Genomic DNA, 17,502 nt, shown 5'->3' with positions numbered 1-17,502 from the left:
TCATGATGCCATCTATTTTGTGAAGCGCACCAGTCCCTCCTGCAGCAAAGCACCCCCACAACATGATGCTGCCAGCCCTGTGCTTCACAGTTGGGATGGTGTCCTTTGGCTTACAAGCCTCCCCTTTTTCCTCCAAACATAACGATGGTCATTATGGCCAAACAGTTCTATTTTTGTTTCATCAGACCAGAGGACATTTCTCCAAAAAGTACAATCTTTGTCCCCATGTTTCAAACTATAGTCTGGCTTTTTTATGGCGGTTCGTAGCAGGGGCTTCTTCCTTGCTGAGTGCCCTTTCAGGTTATGTTGATATAGGACTCATTTTACTATGGATATAGATACTTTTGTACCTGTTTCCTCCAGCATCTTCAGAAGGTCCTGTGCTGTTGTTCTGGGATTGATTTGCACTTTTCGCACCGAAGTACATTCATCTCTAGGAGACAGAACACATCTCCTTTCTGAGCGTTATGATGGCTGCTTGGTCCCATGGTGTTTATACTTGCGTACTATTGTTTGTACAGATGAACGTGGTACCTTCAGGCATTTGGAAATTGCTCCCCAAGGATGAACCAGACTTGTGGAGTTCTACAAAAAAAATTCTGAGGTCTTGGCTGATTTCTTTTGATTTCCCCATGATGTCAAGCAAAGAGGCACTGATTTTGATGATAGGCCTTGAAATACATCCACAGGTACACCTCCAATTGACCCAAATTATGTCAATTAGCCTATCAGAAGCTTCTAAAGCCGAGCTGTTTAAAGGCACTTAGTGTATGTAAACTTCTGACCCACTGGAATTGTGATACAGTGAAATAATCTGTCTGTAAACAATTTTTGGAAAAAGTACTTGTGTCATGCACAAAGTAGATGTCCTAACCAACTTGCCAAAACTATAGTTTGTTAACAAGACATTTGTGGAGTGGTTGAAAAACGGGTTTTAATGACTCCAACCGAAGTGTATGTAAACTTCTGACTTCAACTGTGTATATACTTTTGTCTAAACATAGCTGACCAGTGGTTCCCAAATGGCGAATGGTGGGTCGAGAATTTAGACCGAAGCTGTGAAATGAAGGAACAGTGAACAAAGTGTGGACTGGGCTGTTATCTTTGTTACTACTGGAATATAGCATATATCTCATCAACTCTGCAAGAGGACAGACATCAATTAGACATCGGCACGGTTATCGATTAAAACACAATCTGGAGTACAATCCTGCTGGATTGTTATTCTTATAAGACCCTATGAACACAGATGATGCAGGCTTCATAGAATTAGAATGCTATGAATTCAAACATGAAATGATTAAGTAAATGGATGTTATTTGCACCTGGGTCATATTAATTGGGAATCCAGGGTAGCAGGGTTTTGACAGCCAAGTTGCCAAACCTAAAACCAAGTTGATTTACTCTACGAAATCTCTCTCCAAAAGTGTTGATTAGCGTGAAAAAAATAACTTTGCCTGTCAGCGAGAGATGTATATAGAATTCAAAATATTAACTGTGAATATGGTCAATTCCATGATTTATTCAATTGAGTTTCCCTACAGTGTGATTAACACAGTACATTCGGAATGTATTCAGACCCTCTTCCACATTTTGTTACGTTACAGTCTTATTCTAGAATGGATGAAATTATAATTTTTTCTCATCAATCTACACACAATACCCCGTAATGACAAAGATTTATTAAAAACAAAAACAGAAATACCTTATTTACATAAGTATTCAAACCCTTTGCTATGAGACTTGAAATTGAGCTCAGGTGCATACTGTTCCCATTGATCATCCTTGAGATGTTTCTACAATGTGATTGGAGTCCACCTGTGGTAAATTCAATACATTGGATATGATTTGGAAAGGCACACACCTGCAAAAACCAAGCCATGAGGTCAAAGGAACGTAGAGCTCCGAGACCAGAATGTGTCGTGGCACAGGTCTGGGGAAGGGTACCAACACATTTCTGCAAGATTGAAGGTCCCCAAGAACACAGTGGCCTCCATCATTCTTAAATGGAAGAAGTTTGGAACCACCAACTCTTCCTAGAGCTGACTGCAGAGTGAAGCAAAAGCAGCCAACAATTGCTCAGCATATGTGGAAACTCCTTCAAGACTGTTGGAAAAGTATTCCAGGTGAAGCTGGTTGAGAGAATTCCAAGAGTGTGCAAAGCTGTCATCAAGGCATAGGGTGACTACTTTGAAGAATATAAAATATATTTAGATTTCTTTAACACTTTTTTGGTTACTACATGATTCCAAATGTGTTATTTCATAGTTTTGATGTCTTCACTATTATTCTACAATGTAGAAAACAGCAAAAATAAAGAAAAACCCTTGAATGAGTACCACTTTTGACTGGTACTATATGTCACAAGCAGTGGTGTGTATTCATGGATGCCAAGGGAAACCAGGCTTTCCCCAAAAAATTAATTAGTAAAAAAAGAAAATACATAAAATAATTGATCTTTCGTCTCTCTGTGTTTCATAAATTTCCTTCAATTTGCAAAATCCTGAATGTATCTCACTAGAGAAAGCATCTGAGCAAGCGAAACAGTGCCCCTCTGTCTCTGTATGTGGCCTCCCTTGATAAAAAAGTATTAAAAAATAGCCCATTAGTGTTGAGCTAAACTGAATGAGCTCAACTGTGAATGGTCCTGGCGCACCAAAAGAAAATGTGAAGTGAAGCCAGTTTGGATTTGGCTTCACAACAATCACATCACATCAAAACGTAATTGTTGCATCTTGTTGTGTCGTTGTTCTCCGGTGGCTAGCTAAAATTGGCCCTTTCCTAAATTATCCATGGATGGAGATAGCGATTTGGACTTGCGATTTTACTTCATTCTCAGTACTGGCCAATGATTTTAACGGTGATTCTGATCAAACCATTAATTCATACATTGTGCCCTGAGCTGAGAGGATGGAAGTTCAATATGTAACTAGATGTAGTAGGCTAATGTTAATTAGCTGGCTCATCGTTGCCCATGAAAGGAAGTTTGGCTAGCGAGCAAGCATTTTTGCCAGGTAGCCTAGGACAATAAAAACAAAAATCGTGTGCTGTATGACGGAGTCAGAGACCATTTCGTCAACATGAAAGGGAGAATGACATTGGCGATTCTCTACAAGTAGGGTTTTTTCTATTTGCATGAACGCATGCACGCGCACACACACACACATAGAAATCAGAACCATGGGCAGCCAAATCATATGTAGCTTAAATTGATTGGACACATTTTTGGGGGGGATCTTTCAGTTGTCACTGAAACAAAGACTAGCATAGGCGATTTGCTTATGTTGAATTGTTGAGGGTGAAATGGTGCTGGAATAGTGGGGGCAGCTCCTGTTTTCTTTGCGACTTACGCTAACTCTCTGTGGTTCTAAATCAATAATTGTTTAGCAGTCCGAAAATGTCAGAAACATTACCTTGCTTGACCATGCTGTAAGTCATGTAACTGTTTGTTACCTGCAATATGTTTTGTGGACTTCACTGGACAGATGTTGCTCTCCGGGTTTTGTGATGAAACAAAGGTGTGGTTGAATTTATTCTGCCACTGTGTCTTCGTATTGTCTTGGCCTTAGGCCTATGTATGATGGTGGCAAGGCATATGAACTAACAGATTATATAGCAAACAATGCAATTATTACAACACAGGTTGTAATATGGCATTTGTGAGGGGCTTGGCTTCCCCAGTGATTTTTACCCACACCCAGCTACTGGTCACAAAAGTGTTTTTGTGCAGTTGTTGCTTGCCTGTTGCATGATTATAATTGATTTAATTGGTTTATCTTACACCTTTCATGGTCATAGTTTAATGTAAGTTTAATAGTTTAATGTAAGGGTAAAAGTGGAAAGAAGGTTTGGGCGCAGACAACTATTCCTCTTTTGTTTTATGTAATTAGTCAGGCATGTTATCGCTGTGCAATTCTATACAAATGCCTACTCCATGGTGACATCACATTGACATGACAACTAACCTACATATAAGTCGCCTCACAACAAAAGAAAAGGCCCAGCTGTGTTGTCTTGTGTTTTGCATTTGATCAAAGTACTGTATACCTCTCACAGAGAGAACGCAGACCCAGTTTGGATTCATTTGATTACAGTTACACTCCTGGATGCACACATGGGAACATCTGCGTTCACATATATTACGTTACTTCTCCTTTAATATGCTCGGTGTGCCACTGTCCCTCGGGACCATATATATGTTCTCATTCCGGAGGGTATTGGCATTAATGGCATTATTGCACACCACATTGCTCTCCTCAGCTGAAGGGAATCAAATCAAATGGCAAATCAAATCAAATGTTATTTGTCACATGCTTTGGTAACAATAGGTGTAGACTAACAGTGAAATCCTTGCTTATGGGTCATTTTTCAACAATGCAGATAATGAAAGATAATGAAAAATCTATATATAAACACAGTGAATAATGAATAAAGTACCAGTATCGAGTTGATGTGCAGAGGTATGAGGTAATTGAGGTAGCTTTGTACATATAGGTAGGGGTAAAGTGACTAGGCAAGAGGATCGAAAATGGATAGTAGCAGCAGTGTGTGTGTGTGTGTGTGTGTGTGTGTGTGTGTGTGTGTGTGTGTGTGTGTGTGTGTGTGTGTGTGTGTGTGTGTGTGTGGTGTCAGTATGCATGTGCGCACGTGTAATGTGTATGTGGGCGTATGTAGTGTGTGTGTGTTGGGGTTTCAGTGTAAGTATGTGTGAGTGTGTGGGTAGAGTCCAGTTTGTGTGCATAGAGTCAGTGTAGGGGAAGTATTGCAAACAAAGTGTATGTGTTAGGGTGTCAGTACGAGAAATTGTTTTTTCTTGTTCAGCAGTCGTATGGCTTGGGGGAAGAAGCTGTTCAGGGTCCTTTTGGTTCCAGACTTGGTGCACTGGCACCGCTTGCCGTACGGTAGCAGAGCGAACAGTATATGGCTTGGGTGTCTGGAGTCTATGACAATTTTATGGTCTTTCTCCTGACACCACTTGGAGGTCCTGGATGGCAGGGATCTCGTCCCCAGTAACAAACTGGGCCATACTTATGACCCTCTGGAGAGCCTTGCGGTCGAGTGTCATGCAGTTGCTGTACCAAGCAGTGATGCAGCCAGTCAAGATGCTATCGATGGTGTAGGATCTGAGTGCTCATGACAAATCTTTTCAGCCTCCTGGGGGGGAAGAGGTGCTGTCATGTCCTCTTCACAACTCTGTGGGTGTGGACCGTGTTAACCTTTTCCTGCAGTGGGCTAAATCAGGGTCACACAGAGTGTTTATTGGTAGTCTTAAACACATTTAATCTTTTTTTTAAAGTATACACCTCACACATATGGGTATGGTCATAATAAAAGAAGACACATGTACCATGTCAGATGTAGAGTTTTCACCCCAACCCAATATTACACTTTATACACATCATAGAAGACTTAAATATAACCAAAGTGTTTGACATAGAAACATTGGATGGGATTTTTATGAATAATGACTAAATTATGTATACATTTAAATCAGAACTATAACTAAACAGAATGCTACTATGTTACTGTATGGATATATGAATCTTATTATAATCATAATACTGAATGTAATGTGTGTAGTTTTCATCAGGAATTAGAACAAGGACTATCGTCAGACCGTCTGGAATGCTGTGTTCCTTACAGGACATTCTGTCTCTACCCAGGGAGGGGAGAGACCTTGGGCTAGTAGTAGATGGTTTAACAGGTGGCAGACAATGTGGGAAGGCTTGTGAACTATATTGCCATTGTATCTGAGAGGAGGAGAGACATTTATGACGAAATGTGAGGTATATAAACTAATGTACATGGTATTATGAGCAGCGCTCTCGAGAATAAATGCTATTGGCTAATTTTGGTAGACTGGTCTCTGTCCATTTTATGCAAATAAGGATCTTACAAATTCTTAGAAGTGATTTAAATTGAATTGGTTAATGAACACATATAGGAATTGTGAAATTCCTTTAATATAAACACAAGTATGTTAATGAATTATGAAATTCTGAAAAATATTAATAACATTCCACTCATGAGGCCACTAGAGGGATATTTGGTCATTTGACTGCAGAAAAGAGCTGCTTCCTTAATGATGTGGACACAGAAGAACTTGATGCTATGTTGATGGTCAGCGTGGCAGATGTGTTGTTGCCTACCCTCACCGCCTGCGGGCGGCCCATCAGGAAGTCCAGGATCCAGTTGCAGAGGGAGGTGTTCAGTTCCAAGGTCCTGAGCTTGGTGATGTGCTTGGAGGGGACTATGGTGTTGAATGCTGAGCTGTAGTTAATGAACAGCATTTTTACATAGGTAATCCTTTTGTCCAAGTGGGTGAGGATAGTGTGGAGTGCAATAGATATTGTGTCGTCTGTGGATCTGTTGTGATGGTATGCAAATTGGAGTGGGCCCAGGGTGTCTGGGATGATGGTGTTGATGTGAGCCATGACCAGCCTTTCAAAGCATTTCATAACTAAAGATATGAGTGCTACTGGGCGCTAGCCATTTAGGCAGGTTACATTGGTATTCTTGGGCACGGGGACTATGATGGTCTGCTTGAAACAAGTTGGTATTACAGACCGGGTCAGGGATATGTTGAATATGTTAGTGAAGACACTTGCCAGCTGGACAGAGCATGCTCTGAGTATACATCCTGGTATTCCGTCTGGCCCCGCAGCCTTGCAAATGTTAACCTATTTAAAGGTCTTGCTCACATGAGGCTATGAGAGCAACATCATACAGTTGTCCGAAACATCTGGTGCTCTCATGCATGGTTCAGTGTTGCTTGCCCTGAAGTGAACATAGCTGGTTTGGTAGGCTTGCGTCGCTGGGCAGCTCGTGGCTGGGTTTCGCTTTATAATCCATGATAGTTTGCCAGCCCTGTCACAGCCTTAGAGCATCAGAGCTGGCATAGTAGGATTCAATCTTAGTCCTGTATTGACGCTTTGCCTGTTTGATAGCTCGTCGGAGGTCGTAGCGGGATTTCTTATAAGCGTCCGGATTAGCGTCCCTCTCCTTGACAGCGGAAGCTCTAACTTTTAGCTCAGTGCGGATGTTTCCTGTAATCCATGGCTTCTGGTTGGGGTGGGTACGTACGGTCACTGTAGGGACAACGTTGTCGATTCACTTATTAAAGGATCCGATGGCTAATGTGGTAAACTCCTCAATGTTATCAGACAAATCCCGGAACATGTTCTAGTTTGTGCTAGCGAAACAGTCCTCTAGCTTAGCATCTGCTTCATCAGACCACTTCCGTATTGAACACATCACTGGTACTTCCTGTTTGAGTTTTTGCTTGTAAGCCGAAAGCAGGAGTTTAGAGTTATGGTCTGATTTGCGAAAGGGAGGGTGAGGAAGAGCCTTGTCATTTCTGTGTGTTGAGTAAAAGTGATCTAGAGTTTTGTCCCCTCTAGTTGCAAAATTGACATGCTGGTAAAAATGTAAAACAGTAAAACAGATTTCAGTTTCCTTGCATTAAAATCACCGGAAATATTATGTACCAAAAAAGTTAAGATCAGCGTATAATAATAGCCCGTAAGATGGCTACTATCCACTGCAGAGCCATCTTCTCATGAATATCAGATGATGATGATGATGATGAGTGTGTGTGTGTGTGTGTGTGTGTGTGTGTGTGTGTGTGTGTGTGTGTGTGTGTGTGTGTGTGTGTGTGTGTGTGTGTGTTTGTGTGTGTGTGTGTGTGTGTGTTTCAGTCACCAGATCTCAACCCAATTAAACACTTATGTTAGATTTTGGAGCGACACCTGAGACAGCATTTTCCATTACCATCAACAAAACACCAAATGATGGAATTTCTTGTGGAAGAATGGTGTCGCATCCCTCCAATAGAGTTTCAGACACTGGTAGAATCTATGCCATCACTTTTCTTTAATTTTGGCAGTTACCTGTAGCTTCTTTGTTCGTAACAGTATCTAAAGACATGATAACATATTAATATCTATTCAAGAACATGCATTGTTTATTCCTCTGTCTTTGGGGATGGAAATAAAGTATCTAAGAAAAAGTCCCTTGTTATCCCACTACAATACATAGGGATCAAGCTGAAAGATGTACAGGCTGACATTCAGACAGCCATTTGTAAAGCCCATAATAATCAATGAGGCATTTAATTCGCTCTACATTCACATATCATCTTTATAGTCCCATAGATCACAACCTTGCTCTGTACTGTAGGTCTTTGTGTGAGTATTGAGTGTACAAAACATTAAGAACACCTTCCTAATATTGAGTTGCACCCCCCCCCCCCTTTTCCCTCAGAACAGCCTCAATTCGTCGGACATGGACTCTACAAGGTGTCGAAAGCGTTCCACAGGGAGGCTGGCCCATGTTGACTCCATAGCTTTCCACAGTTGTGTCAAGTTGGCTGGATGTCCATTGGGTGGTGGACCATTCTTGATCCACATGAGAAACTGTTGAGCGTGAAAACCCAGCAGTGTTGCAGTTCTTGACACAAACCGGTGCGCCAGGCACCTACTACCATACCCTGTTCAAAGGGGACTTAAAACTTTTTTCTTGCCCATTCACCCTCTAAATGGCACACACACAATCCATGTCTCAATTGTCTCAAGGCTTAAAATCCTTCTTTAACCTGTATCCTCCTCTTCATCTACACTGGCTAAAGTTGATTTAACAAGTGACATCAGTAAGGGATCATATCTTTCACCTGGATTCACCTGGTCAGTCTATGTCAGGGAAAGAGCAGGTGTTCTTAATGATTTGTACACTCAGTGTAGTTTATTAATGGCATCTGTAATGTTTTGTTATGACTGAGAGAATTCTGAATCCACAATTAGTCATTATAAACACCTGTAAGCATAACCCTATCTACAGCCACACAACCTAACCCTAACCCAAGCCTCAGACATAACACAAACCCTAACCCTAACTAACCATAACCCTAACCCTAACTAACCATAACCCTAACCCTAGAGTAGGAAATTCCACTCCATGTAGGACATTTCGCCCACCTCACATGACTCACACCTCACATACAGAAGCCAATAGGAACTCTCCATGGTGCTGAAAGAGGATCAAATATGCAAAATAACATTTTGGTCTGTTTTCTGTGGAAATTAAGCTGCCCTGTAAGCAGGGTTGTCAAACTCACAGTTCTCTAAAGAATTAGAAGCTTTTATAATTAGGTGCACAGTTGACGTGAGTCGGCAGAATTGACTAGACTTGTCAGAACTTGAGTTAGGAAAGGTAGGAAATCTTTAAACATGAATTCTCCTTCCACTTCTGAGGAGCAGAGGAGAGCAGAGCTGGAGAGGAGAGAGAATGTACACACGTCCAATAAATCCATTACCTTATTTTACATCTGCTGTCCAATGAGATGCATGAATATTCGAAACGTTGGACAGATAGAAAAACAACATTATGCATTCTGCAGTAATGCATACTTCACTTAATGGTGGTGTGGGAGAGTGAATACATCTAGCAAGCAAAAAAAAAAGTTGTTTTGTATCAATAAATAACCATTATTGAATGATATTCAACCTGTAATTAGTGTTGGCCTACATCAATATTGCTTTCTGTAGATCTATATAAGGCTGAGTTTGAAGTTGAAATGACTAGAAACCTCATAGTAATACAAAAACAACTACAACTAGGGCTTGGAGTTCTTTCTGGTTTGACTACTCGTCTGGGAAAACTCATAGCATTAAATACACTAAAGTATGAGGACACCCCATTAACATTTGTGGATTCAGTTATTTCAGCCACACCCGTTGCTGACCAGTGTATAAAATCGAGCACACAGGTCCATACAGAAATGGTGTGTCGAGATTGGTGTGGAAGAACTTGACTGGCCTGCACAGAGTCCTGACCTCAACCCCATCGGACACCTTTGGAATGAATTGGAACGCAGATTGTGAGCCAGGCCTAATCGCCCAACATCAGTGTTATAGCACCAAAGGGGGGACCAACTCCATATTAATGCCCATGATTTTGGAATAAGATGTTCAAAGAGCACATGTCCACATACTTTTGGCCATGTAGTGTATAACCTTATATTCTAGTTTTCCACTCAGTGCCTCCATGACACAAAAAGGGCAGAAGCTATTTCCATATTTATTGAAGTGTGGCTGTGATGAACAAATCAAAGCCCCAGCTAATGGCCTTTGCACATTCCTTAATAAATCTCCTCTTTAATGTGCATCATTAAGTACTCGCCTATGTGTGGCTCTTCAAAAGACCAAGAGTGCTTTGTTTTCATTTGCTAAAACATTCCTCTCTCTTTTTCTCTGCCTGTTGTTGTTGTGTTGCTGTTCTCTTCTGTCTTGTTGCTTGCTTCTTGCTTATTCTACCATCGCCACGATGACTGGGTCACAATCACTGCTAGCTGCCATGATTAAATACCATGTGTAATCAGCCAATTAAGATATACTGGTGTCCAATTACTGATGTAAAATCACATGTTGCCTCAAACTCTGTCAGACAGAGGAGGAGGTCTAGGGTACCGCTCCCTTTGATTTCAAGACCGCCCCTGACATCAACTCAAACATGTTACTAGCATCCCATTAGTCAGAAACACTTTATTTACTTATCACTCAGACTGACTCAGCTCATCCAAATAAATGTGAGGAATTATGTAATTTCTTTAATGGAATGTTTCATGTAATACAGCATTAACAAACTATGTAACCCTAGAGACAGCACTAAATAAATTAAAATGGTCATTTGCCAAGCTGTATGCATATTAATTGTCACATCTGATCTTTTCTGAGTGTGCTCTCCATGGTTAATATGCCAGGATATCTGCACAGCCACTGGGACAGGAATGCTTCGAATATGAATTTGCATTTGCTTTCTGAGAGAATTGTAAAGTTTCAGGAGCTGGGAGATGGAGTGTGAATGTGAGGAGAGCCTTGCTGGCTGCGCGAGATGGGAGCATTGTAGCACGTGTGAAATGGGAAGCTAGGTAGCTGGGCTGGGTATTGTTCAGGTAGGAGAATGGATCTCTGAATGGTGTTCAGCAGGAGGTCGGAGGCCTAGGGTTCACACAGGCACAGCTTCCTCTCTCTCCTCTCCTTGGGTGAGACTACACACAGACACACAGACACACACACACACACACACACATAGAACAGCACCCCATCTCACACCACCTTCTCGCAAATAGCACATTTCAAGACACGAGAAACTAAACTAGAAAATTCATGGAGAATGGATGCTCAGCAAGAAGAATTTAGTAATTTGAATATCTATAGACTTCATTCTAACAAGGCTCTAAACATGGCTGGCTGCTGGCAGGGGAGAAAATGCACAGCCGAGGTACCTTCCAAAATGTTATACAACACAGCAAGCAACAGTTGCAAGTTGATTTATCAATCATTTAAAATATGTCAGAAACATTGAAATGCGTCAAGCAAACTCCTGGAAAGCATTTATTCAGGAATATATTGGATCCAATTGTTCAGGTCTCCACGGTAGTACTTTGAAGGAGGGAGTGGAGGAGAACTGAGGGATTTGAAGAGAGGTTATGAGACAAAATGAGAGGACAGAGGAGGAGAGGACATACAAGGATAAGTAATAAAACACGTGAAGTTAGAGAAGAGAAGAGAAGTGTTATGATTTTTATGAATAATGACTAAATTATGTATACATTTAACGTAGAACTATAACTAACTGACTGAATTCCATCCTGTTTTTCTATATTGATAAATAATGTTAGTCCATCAGAAAGAGGTTATGTAGCATGTACCTAGGAAGAGAGGACGGTATGTGTGTGCCTAAAGAAAACAAAGTGCATCATTAAACTATGTTTGAACAGACCCGGCTATAACTCTGGGGAGATAGGACAGGGAGAGACTGGAACTGTCTGGTAATAAACTTTGGTGAGACTCCAGGAGAAAAAGAGAGAATACAAAAGTTTAGTGTGTATGTATGTGCGTAGGTTAAGAGAATATATTATAAATGGAGTGTTTTTTGTATATGCACAGCAGCGCTCTCGTAAATACACTTTGCTGACTAGAGTAGACTGGCCTCTGTATGTTTCATTTCAATAAGAATCTTACAAATTCTTAGTAACAGACAGAGTATTTTAAGTGAAGTTCAGTTTATGAACATTGAGAACAAAATTCTCATAACAAGAAGAGAAGAGAAGAGAAGAGAAGAGAAGAGAAGAGAAGAAGGTCCTTCGGGTATACTTGACATGGCTGCATGCCTCATTGCCTCCTCCACACCGCCTTTGCCTCCCAGCTTCTCCTCACCGTCTCCTCTCCCCGTTTCCCCTTTCACCTACTCCCCACTCACAAACTCTCTTTCATCTTGTCCTCTTTTCAATTCCCCCCATGTATTCCCAGCCTCGTTGCCTCGTCGCCTCCCTGCTCCTTCCTTCCCTTCCTCCTCAGTTCCTCCCTCTAACCATGTCCTCTCGCTGCCTCCCTCCTTTCTTTGGGTGGCTGTGCGACTGAGGCAACGCAATGTGGCTGTGTGGCTAAGGCGGCGGTGCAATGCCAGGTCGGCTGTTCTGCTCCATTTGGCACGTCTGTTGGGGCTGGCATGTCTCAATGACACCCAGCAGTGCTAACGTTCTTCTGCTCCCCTGCACCACAGTCACCCCAGCACCACAATCTACACAGCACCATCACAATTAATACAGAGACACAGACCAATCCAAAAGAGTCCCCTGCTCCTTCCTCCGTACACACAGAACCTCCGGCTACCTCTGTGTCTGTAATAAACCATTTAACTTAGCTTTGAACTGATTGTATGCAACTGGGTGCTCAGAATCCAGGGGTATACAAATTCATTTTTTTTACAACAAGATGGTTGCACAACAGGGATCTTGGTGTTATGGGACAACAGAGATAAAATGGCTAGAGGGGCAGTCCATGAAACAATCTGCCCTGGGACATCATGGTGTGACATTGGAGAAGGCCGGCAGGGAAGGCACAGCGTAGTGGAGGAGAGAGGAGAGGAGGAGGATGAAGTGGGAGTGCTGGATAACTGGCAGAGAGACAGAGTGTGTTTAGTGATTGACAGAAACAGACAAGACTATCTGTGTAGGGGGGGTTTTCCTCTGAGCTCTGATCTATAGTGCAGAGTGATTTATTGACAGATAGACGGGCAGTATCATCAACCAGACATGCAGGAGATGTATGACAATCACTGAGAGATACAGAGAGATGGGGAAGGGGAGGGGGCCAGGGAGGGAGGGAGGAAGGGAGGGAGAGAGAGAGAGAGGCAGGCAGAGATTGAGAGACAAACAGAAAGTAATCAAGAGGAAAAGGAGAGTGAGAAAGGTAGAGAGAGAGGAAGAGATGGGTGTAGTAGATCTTAATACTCAAAACATTTTCAAAAATGACTCCCATATCTGACTGAAGTCCTCAGATGAATGAGGACAATCCCTTACAGGATGTAGAATGAGTTGATTACAGGAAAGAGGTACAGTACAGTTGGAAAATGGCCAGTGGTGTTTTTCAACTGCACCAAGGTAAGTGAGGACCTCTGTCCTTAGAAACCAGTTATTCCCACAGTCTGCAAGTCAGCTCTACACAGCTCTGATGAATTACCATGCAATATTAGGAAAGATAGAGTATATCAGCTGAGAGGTGAGGGGGAGAGAGCGGAAGGAAGGGGGGAGTAGAAAGGAGGAGAAACTTGTTAACGGCATCTGTTCTGATCACTGCCCTCCTCGTTATTTCAGTTATTGTTACTACCTAAACTGTAATGACTGGTTGAGAGTTGTGCTATTCTCCCCCAAAATTACACTGCTGCTTATCATGTAAGCCAACATGCAGGGAGAGAAGCCAGAGAACTACAGTATCTCCAAGTTGTCAACCAGCCATTAGCAGTCTTTTCTACAGCTGCTGTCCTGGACACTGGTCTTTGGCTAGCCAAGCTAGTTCTTTTGTGATTTACTGTGGCTCAATCTCAAATAATATCCTATTCCCTCCCTATAAAGTGCACTTTTGGCAAAAGGATTGATATTGGCCCTGTGTTATTGTCATCTTATACCATGGCATTGTTAAATACTTGTTTCTGATTGGTTTGAAGGGCAATCTATTTCCCAAAAAACGCAGGGTATATTTTCACGGTACAATTCAATGGCTATAATTCATTCTTATATCTTCTATGTTTAAACTGATTTTGACAGCAAAAGTCGATTTGAAAACATGAATGGCATTGTTGAATTCGATGTTCATAATGTCAAGCTAGGACTGTTGGTTTGGTTAGCTAAACTAGTAAATATGTTTGTTTGGTTACCACAGCAACTACTGTCGCTATCTAATAAACCTGCTAGCTACTTCAGTGGATGTTGAACACAGATTTCTAGCAGCAAGCGTGCTAAATTATAGCCATGGAACACACCTTTCACGTCGTTCATTATTTTCAGTAATGCATACCCCCTTATTGATTAATCCTTACATAACCATTACCCACAGCCTAGGCTTTACAGGCAACACGTAGTGCTGGACATTCTGGTTGCTGTGGCAACTGCAAATCAAAAGTTGCAGTGATTCAGTTTGGTGAGGAATATCAAATTAATGTTTTGAAAAGCACACGTGAAATACAATTGTGTAGAGATATTGGAGCAAATATTGGTTCTCTCAGGCTCTAAAAAGTCATTAATACTTTGATTTGATTTATCTCTGTGTTGCTCGCAATGTATAAAAACATAAACTTTGTTTATTTCTGGTATGCATGCTGGAGTGAGAGTTAGCACTTTGTATGCAGCCCCCTACATCCCACGCAGTCGACAACATGCAGCAACAAATGTATTCTACAATAGATGATCCGATTCAACCCCTTTAAACCACCTCGTGCCCCTGAAAACATACCTCATGTTCGTTTCCTGTCAAATTGTCACGATTTCACGTGACATTTACACATGTGTTTTTGGAACAATTCAAGTGATATTTCACATTAACTTTAACAAACAAAAATGAGTAGTTATGATACACACATAGTGGATTTAACTTACATATTTGACCACATTGTGTACCCTATATTTATTTGAACAGTAATTGTTAGTCAACATGTCCTACCTGTGATTTGAACTCTTGGTTTACTTGATTTTGATCATCCTGCTATGCCACCATGTCTGTGTCAATAACTGATTTCACCTGTGTTCCTACACTTTGGACTTCAAAGTACAGCTTAACTGTGTTGAAAACATACGAAAGAAAAAACAATTATATTTTATCATAGTGATTCAAGTGTAACATTAAAGCAAAATAATATACCTCGCAATATTAGACAACTTTACCGAAAACCATCAAATTGCTGAAATAATAAATGTAATCAATGGTGAGAAAATAGTCAGAATATCTGATAACTAAAATAGCAGTGCAGATGACACGCTTTAGCTAAGAGCAGAGATGTATTATTGGTATTGAATGTGTATGAGAATACTACAGACTTTGTGGCGCAGCAGAAAGGTCAGTGTACCTCAAATCCAGAGGTTTTGAGTTCAACTCCCAGGCATGGTCATACTTTAGCTGAACAGCAAAAACACTTTTGACATAATTTCACATGTGAAATGTCAGATGTAGTGTTCCAAAAATACATTTCACATGTGAAATCGGGTGGTTCGACATGTAATAACATAAAACTACACTGTTCACCATTGCTGTTGACTTTGTGGGAAATGTTAGTAATTGTAAGGTACATTTCTACAGTAATAGGATACTGTATTAGTGTTTTTCTATACATTGATTTATAGTAAGTTACCGGCTACTAAGTTAGTGGAAACAACTGTTAAGGTATTTCTACAGCTGAACTGTATTTTGTCAGTAGACATACAACAACGAATTGTATTCAGGAAGTACATAGAAATTCCAATTCTAATTATTTTCAATGCTGGAAAATTGGTTTACTTTCTGAATTGACTGAAACTTAAATGGAATCGACCTCAACATTGGTTAGCACTCTTGGGACACAACCACAACTGGAATTTGAACTTCCAACCTCTTGGATACCAGTCTCTCTTGGCTAAGAGTTGAGGAGAGTGACTGCATCACTTCTTTTTATAAGAAACATTTAGTTGAAAATCCTAAATTGTTTGCATAGTCAATTTACACAAAGCTCTGACACACACACACTTACCCCACCAGACATGCCACAGGGGTCTTTTCACAGTCCCCAAATCCAGAACAAATTCAAGAAAGCGTACACTATTATATAGAGCCATTATTGCATGGTACTCCGTTCCTTTTCATTTTGCTCAAATGAACAGCAAACCTGGTTTCAAAAACAGATAAAGCAACACCTCACGGCACAACGCCTCTCTCCTATTTGACCTAGATAGTTTGTGTGTATGTACTGGTATTGATATGTAGCCTACGTGTGCCTTTTTATTAGATTTTTTAAATTGATGAAGTTCTGTTCTTGTCTATTCTGTATTTATGTCATGTTTCATGTTTTGTGTGGACCCCAGAAGGTGAAGCTGCTGCTTTTGCAACAGCTAATGGGGATCCTAATCAAATACTAAATACCAAATCTGAATTTCCTGCTTTGACACCAGGTCTGTGGCCAAGACAGAGATTGACCATTGTCAAGAATGTATTTCTGTACTTTGCTAAAAGTTGCTCGGAATCAAGTTAATAATTGTGCGATTCTCTGACAACACCAACGAAAAAGTAGCAGTGCTCAGGGACACTTCACATTAAGGCCTTGATTCAATCAGATCAAGTGTAAACACGCGAGTGCCGACAACTGCATTACGGTACAGTGTTCTTTCCTGGTGTTCAAATAGGTCAAAGGTACATATAAGGACTCCGTTCAGAGGTACGCATAGGAAGTCACATAGAGGTTGATACCTTTTAGGGTACATGTGTGGATAATGTAGTATATTGGTCCATTTTTTGACCAAATATATTCAATTTAATGCTGCGTTTGTACTCACGCGGAAGGTGGGAATTTACCAGTTGTGAAGTTGTAAATAACACGACTCAGGATGAGACCCAAATGGCAACAGACCAACAGAAAAGGCTGGTATAATTACACAGGGGATAATGGGGAAACACCTGGATGGGGGGAGGAGATTTATTTTTTATAATTTTTATTTTATTTAACTAGACAAGTCAGTTAAGAACAAATTCTTATTTTCAATGACGCCCTAGGAACAGTGGGTTAACTGCCTGTTCAGGGGCAGAACGACAGATTGTGTTTAGCCAGGGATTTGAACTTGCAACCTTCCGGTTACTAGTCCAAAGCTCGGCTACCCTGCCGGCCCAAGACAGAAAGACCACAAGACAGGTGAAACAGATCAGGGTGTGACTGTACTTCCCCTTCTCTAGGGGCACCACCTGGCCTCCTACCCGGGCACATACCTGGTTGACCCGGATGCCGGCGGCAGAACTCAGCGATGAGGGCTGGGTCAGAAGACAAAGGGCTGTGAGACAGAGGTTTAACTTCTCTAGGGTAGGGATTGGGAATTTTGGATGAAAAGCGTGCCCAAATTAAACTGCCTTCTACTCAGGCCCAGAAGATAGGATATGCATATAATTGGTAGATTTGGATAGAAAACACTCTAAAGTTTTCAAAACTGTT

This window comes from Oncorhynchus clarkii, chromosome 20 (genome assembly GCF_045791955.1).
Source record: "Oncorhynchus clarkii lewisi isolate Uvic-CL-2024 chromosome 20, UVic_Ocla_1.0, whole genome shotgun sequence".
In the NCBI taxonomy this organism is placed as follows: Eukaryota; Metazoa; Chordata; class Actinopteri; order Salmoniformes; family Salmonidae; genus Oncorhynchus; species Oncorhynchus clarkii.
This window is presented reverse-complemented; position numbering follows the sequence as displayed.